The sequence below is a fragment of the Pygoscelis adeliae genome, unplaced genomic scaffold, assembly GCF_000699105.1.
Source record: "Pygoscelis adeliae isolate BGI_AS28 unplaced genomic scaffold, ASM69910v1 Scaffold154, whole genome shotgun sequence".
Taxonomy (NCBI): domain Eukaryota; kingdom Metazoa; phylum Chordata; class Aves; order Sphenisciformes; family Spheniscidae; genus Pygoscelis; species Pygoscelis adeliae.
Window position 1 is genome coordinate 6161753 of NW_008825113.1, and position 6467 is coordinate 6168219.

Below are 6467 nucleotides of genomic sequence, written 5' to 3' on the forward strand. Positions count from 1 at the left end.
ACTAAGATATTTTTGTTGTCTCAGAATAAACCAAGGACTGGTAAAAAAACAGTTGCCCAGGGTAGCGGAAAGGGACGTTAAGACAGAGGAGAACTAAAAAAACACCCCAGCATGATACAGGAAAAGCTCCGTCAGAAATAATGAATCTAAATTCACTGCCTCAGTGGCTGAAGAAACAAAGGATGAGATTGTCTGGCTCTGGAGGTCAGAGCCTTAATGTGCTGTTAATAGCATTTATATCATAAAGCAGCGTCGCTGCATTAGCTTTGATTTAGCAACGCCAGTTTACATCAGCTGAGGAAGCAATCCATAAATTCAACTCTGCATCTCTGTAAATGCAGTGAAGGAAGAAAGGCTTGGTCATCTCTGGAGGACATAACGAGGGGCCCGCTGGGCTGACCTGGGCACTCCCCGGTGCCCACACGGCTGTCACTGCTTTGTCACCTGCCTGTGAGGTGCAAAAGGGACAGCATGTGGTCTGTGCGGCTCAGCTGCTGGCTACGCAGACCCATCCGTCCACTCATGGTAGTTCTGCTCAATTTCATGCCCCACTCCAGTGGCTGGCTGCACAGGGAACGAGCCTCAGAAGCTCTCCAGAACTCAGGTAGAAGAGATTTTAGGATAAAACAATAAAAGTAATATTAGCAGATTGCTGGGACCAGACGGTTTCACTCAGGAGCTCTGAGGGAACTCAGACTTGAAACTGCTGACCTATTCAGCACAATGCCGCAGCAGCTGTTGGAATGACGAGGCACCACAGGAATGGAAGGTGGCAAATGTTACATTCATTTTTAAAAACGACTTTTAAAGGCCATCCAGAGACTTGTGGGCTGCAAAGCTGGGCAAGGCGAACTGACAGAAAGTATAACGAAGAGCAGAATGGCTAGATATGTGATAGAACGGGAAAGAGCAAAGTTTGTAGAGTGAGAGCTCAGACATTGCAAATCCATTCATGTCAAGACCTGTGCAACTCAGCATATTTGTAAAAGATCCAGCTGCAACCAAGTGGAAAGTGATCTCAGAAAACTGAATGACAGGTTGATGAAATGACATATGAAACTCGCCAGCAGCAAATACAAAGCAAGGAGCGTGAGGAACACCAACCCTAGCCACACAAAGACCATCAGGGGCTTTAAATTAACATCAGTTGGGAAGGAAACCTCAGAGTCACCGAGTTTGCTGAAAACTCCAGCTCGTTGCTCAACGGTTGTCAACGAGGCAAAAAAGAGCTTTAGGAATGACTACAGAATGAAGAGAGAATGAAAAAGTGACCACTTCTAGGGTACCCCTGCCTCAAACAGAGGGTGTATACACTGAGGAGGGTGTAGAAGAATCGGTGAAGATACAGAAGAGATGGCACGGAAACGTGCAATGGTTTCCATAGGCGGGCAGGCTAACTACAGTAGCGTTCTTCTCCTCAGTCACCTCAACAGAGAAGGGATTTGAGAGAGGTCCCGACAACTAATGAGCAGCATGGAGGTGTGAACAGAAAAGCGTTACTTGTCGTGTCTGCTATCACAAGAGAAAGGCAGCACAACACAATCTGTTGGGCTGGAGGTCTAACACAAAGAAAAGGAAGTACTTCTTTCACACGATGCAAAATTGAATTATGGCACCCGTTGTCACAGGATGCTGTGAAGGCCAGAATTATTAAAGAATTCCAAAAGGGGCTAGCCAAATTCTTGGAGGCTCGACCCATCTGCAGCTGTTAAACACAATGACCCAGATGCCAGTCAAAAATTCCCTTAACCGCAGCCTGCTCTCTACTGAGCTGGTAATAGCACAGAGGGATTGTGCTATGCTTGCCCTGTCCTTACACCCTTTCCCTAAGAGTCTGCTTCTGAAATGAGCTACCTGATTAGCTGGACCTTTGGTCCGAGCCACCTTCACTGCGTAAGACATTACGTATGATATAAGATGCATATGAAGAAACTGGAATTTATTGCAGGTGATGATCAAGTTTGTTCGCCTCACATGAATGTCTTGCCTTTGGCAGGCGCTAATATCTGATGCCTTGGGGAAAAGGCATTTCTGTCCTAAAAACCTATCTATCGTGCCCCTGGCAGTCTGTACCAAAGACCAGCTCTTTCCTGATCTCCCACAGATGCTCTGGTAAATCCATAAACCATGACAGTGGATTACCTTTATAATTGATTTAACTGTCACCACTAAAAGTAGTTAGCAGTCATGAAATAAGCCAGCAACCGTATTTGAAGCAATGTCCTCCCGAGGCACATATTTCCTTTTATTAGTTCTTAAATTAATTCTCCTTCATTGCATGAAGCGTGCCTTATTCTCACTTTGCAGGATGAGTAGAACGGAAGTACTGATCACTTCATATCTCATGCACCATAATTCTGTACGCTCAACTGCTCTCCCTTCTGCCGCTTCTCCTTTCCAGCTGACAGAGGCCAAGATTACATGACGATGCCTTTCACCGTGAGGAAGTCCTTTCCTCACTGAGGTGTGGCTGCTGCTCCGGACACAGTGAGGGAGAAGGTCGTGGGTCCGGGGATGAGTTACGTGTCTCCTGCCGGAGGGCAGGAGGAGAGGGACAGGTGAGAATCCCTCGCTACCACGGCTGGACCACGCTGGCACCAGAGTGCTCGGCTTGGTGTCTGCGCTCGGCTTGCTCCGTGCAAAAACAGCCCGTGTTTTTCATTGCTACCAGTCTAGCATCTCCTGCCAGCTCTAAGCACTTCCTTTTTTAAAAAAACCCAAGGTTTGATCATTCACTTTTGGGGCTATGCTAAACTTGCCAGCGTCTGTTCCGTCTGAAAGGGGGGAAAGAACACCAATCCCGGACCGGGAAAGAAAGGAAGAGGAACTAGGTACCAAGTTGTAATGTGAGAAACGAAGCCAAGAAAAACAGCATCTTGAGAGATATTAAAGGCAAAAACAAACGTGGTGAACGGGAGCAGAGACAGATTTCAGAGGAGAGGCAGGAAGACAGTGACTAAAGCACCAAGAGTGAAACAGTGTACACATGGAAACTGAGTCCAGAGTCCCAGGGTTTCTTTGTTCTTGTTTTTCCTACCGTTTCACAGAAATCATGATGCTGTCAAGATCCCTCTATACCCAAGGGTCAGTGATGTCAATGAAAGTTGGTGGAGCTGCACTGATTTATATCCATTAAGAAGCAACTTTCTGAGATTTCCCAGAATTACTGGGGTTTAAAATAATGCCCTGAGAACCCAGCTGAAAACAGCAGTTGGGATTATTCTTAAACCAGGTCATACTAAAAGCTAGATTAAAAATAATTAAGAATACCTCCATTATTTTTAACAGTTGCAAAATTCCTAACTTTGGACGGTCACATTGAAAACACAACACTAGAAAAACATGTGCATGACACTTTTCTACCAGTTTGAGAGTCATGGCAAATGCATACAAAGCTCTTCCAGTTCCAGCTCAGCAAACAACTCCTTTAGAAAGCAAAATAAGTAAATGTTATGTCTGTTGCCCCCAGGCCTTTTTTTAACTTTTTGGATTTACCTTCCCACCTTCAAAATGTGGTAGGTGGATTTGAAAGCAAAAACTTCAGAATGAGGATCTAAATTCTTTTCAAATACCCCACCATTGTTTGTTCGGAAGAAAAAATCCTTTTTTTGCCGAGTGTTTGCCAGGTTAAACCAGAGGTTGCAAATATTCCGAGGTCCCTTTGCAGGTGAAACCCCTCCTCGCCCTCATTCTAACTGCACGTGCAGAATACAAAGCCTTCTATCGCTCACGTCCCGTGTGCATGCTCTGCAGACGACAGCCCAGGGCTACGCACGTCTCTCAAAGGTGCAAGGGAAACACAGAGCGAATGAAGTAGAGCTGGGGAAGAGACGGAGGATCAGGTTCGGCAGTCTAAGCAGCAGGCTCGGGCCGCTCTCTCCTCCTGCACTCCCCCAGGCACGGCCCCACGGGCCCCTTCCCCTCCCAGCCTCCCACCAAGCCTCAGTGCCACCGCCTCGGTTCACAGGCGGCCGCGTTGGGTGCTCTCACAACTGCTCTTGCTGGAGCCGAGGCGCATCCCCACCCGCAGCGAGGGCAGCGCGGTGGCACGCGGCCGCAGCAGGAACCTCCGCGTGTTCAAAGCTGGCGGAGGCATCCCCACCGTGCAGGGCAGCCGGCGCCGTACACACATTCCCAGCACAACTAAGCCCGTACCTTTCCCCTATTGTTTTAATTCTCAAATCGTATTTGAGAGGGGAAAAGCCATCACCCCTGGGCTCTCTCCCTCCCTCTCGCTTCCCCTTTGCTCTTTTTCCATCACTGCCTTAATCTGGCCGGGGCCTCTTTCAGATCAAGGTGACACGGAGGGAGTGCTCATCCGGTAACGACTAAACCACGCTTGACCGTTTTCACTCCGAAGACCTCTCTCACTGTCAGGTTTTATAACCCGATTACTACAGACTTGGGCTAGATTCAGACAGATTGCCTACCAGCGAAAGGCCCCATATCCCATTATCAGATTTGTGAGCCCGCCATTCCTCTTCATTTAGTATGCAACAGAAAGTGTGAGTAACGTCCTGTGGACTTAGGCTTTAAAATGAGTCTTAACTATGCAAGTCATATGTATGTATCAGGTGAAGATACTCCACGGAATCGTACGCAGGACAACAATTTTAAAACATTTTTTATTTAAATATTAAATAAAACACATCGACTAATCGTTTTGGTGTACACCTCTCATTTTAACATAAGAAATAAAATGATTGCTCAGTCATGATAAAAAATAAACTATACATCTCAATTAAACCAATCACGTAGTGTCTTTAAATACCCTATTGCATTGCAGTCTGCAGAACAGCACTGTCGAGATATCTACAAAAAACCCCAAACTTTTAAAATGACCTCTTTCTGCTCCAGCAATAATTCCAAAGAGGTTCTACAGCAATTGGGAAAAAAAATACTATGAAAGTAAAGTGCTTGTCATTGCTCAGGACAGGAAACAAAAGAATCTGTGGCCTTTTGATCCACGGCGTTTAACAAAACAAATATCGAAGAGGAAATTCTGCGTTTTCAGTACGTGTGCTACCCCTTACAAAACCGAAGGCGAAGTTGCTGCTTTGTGATGAGCTGGCTTCTTCTTGCCCTCCGCTCCAGCCACCTCCACGCAATCTGTTTTTTGGGTTGGGTTTTTTTTTTTAAACCACCACAAATGAGCATGAGACTTTGGTGTTTCCTCTGCTGCAAGGCACCACTCATTAGCAGAACTTCAACTCAAGCAATTTTCGCTCACTTTGAAGCTTCCAGACCACGCGGCAGCAGTGGCAAGCTGGAGATGCGCCGATAGAGACACACAGATACAACACACAGATAAAGAGGTCGTTTATGGAGAGCCACAGACAGAGCCACATTACATCTCCAACCCTTCCTACTCCCACCCATTAACCTGGTCGATCTTTGGCTTTTTTCTTTTAAAAAAAAACAGCAAAACAAACAAAAAAACAGGTATCGATACTATTTGCAAATGCGTAATACTGCAGGCTGCATGAAGCCAAGGTAACTTGAAGGCACCCTGTGTCACACGAGGGAGATGGGTCCTTTAAGCATTTAGACAGAACGCAGCTATTTCCTGACGTTCGGCTGGCAGCTTCCAGCCAAGCCGGCTCACTGTTTTCTCACCTGCTTCCAAAGTTTGCACGCCCTACCCCGCTCATTCCTGTAGGAGCACGGGCTGTTCTCCCCTTTAGACCCAAGCATAGCTTCTACCGATACCAACGGAAGTCATGCTCTGCCTCGGGCGGGGAGTGGGGTTTATACCAGAAACACAATATAAGCATATTACAAAATATAAAAAATAACTAGTGTTACAGAGTTTCCTGCTTCCTATTTATATACATATACAGCATTAAAAACCATACGAAAAAACACCTATCTAATCCAAAACCTCATTTTGCTAATATGCCAAAAACAAACCAGCCAAAAACAAACACCCAAAGATTGTGCTGTTTTACTCGCTTTTAATACAGTTTTGTTCAGAAATAGCTGTACTCCGTTAGAGTAGAATTCTGTTCTAGCCTGTTCCTTTTGTCTTTGTCAGTATATAATTATAACCTCAATATTGCACATTTCCCCAAGAGTCAGTTCTGTTTGGACCCTGATAATGAAATGCATAAAAACGTAATTAGCAGCGGAAATAACAATGTGCAGCACTAAGAAATACCCCTCAGGCAACTTCGCAGGCAACCTCCAGGAGGGCTTTTTAGAAAGAAAACCCTTCCCATCACCCCACCGGTACTAATGCTTCCCTCCTCAGTGCCTCTGCAACAACGTGAAAAAAACTTAGCGTTTTTTATGAAAAGATTCCTAAAGATTATTCGGATCGACAAAATATACGCATGTGCGCACGGGTGTGTACGTATATACACACACGCCACCCCCAAACAAACATCCCTGCAAAAGACCAGGCATTACGCAATTTGGATCCCGATACCAAGGAATACATTTTCAAAAAATTACTTGCTTCTGTACTA

General features: G+C 45.7%; 1 protein-coding gene across 1 annotated transcript in view; it reads right to left on the reverse strand.

Annotated features, from left to right (window-relative positions):
- Positions 1 to 4606: 4606 nt before the first annotated feature.
- The window catches only part of SIK1 (salt-inducible kinase 1), a 12181-nt gene continuing 10320 nt past the window's right edge, over positions 4607 to 6467 (reverse strand). The window contains exon 13 of the transcript XR_663788.1: positions 4607 to 5266. The gene's annotated coding sequence lies outside the window, so the exon portion shown is untranslated. The remainder of the gene's footprint in view (positions 5267 to 6467) is intronic.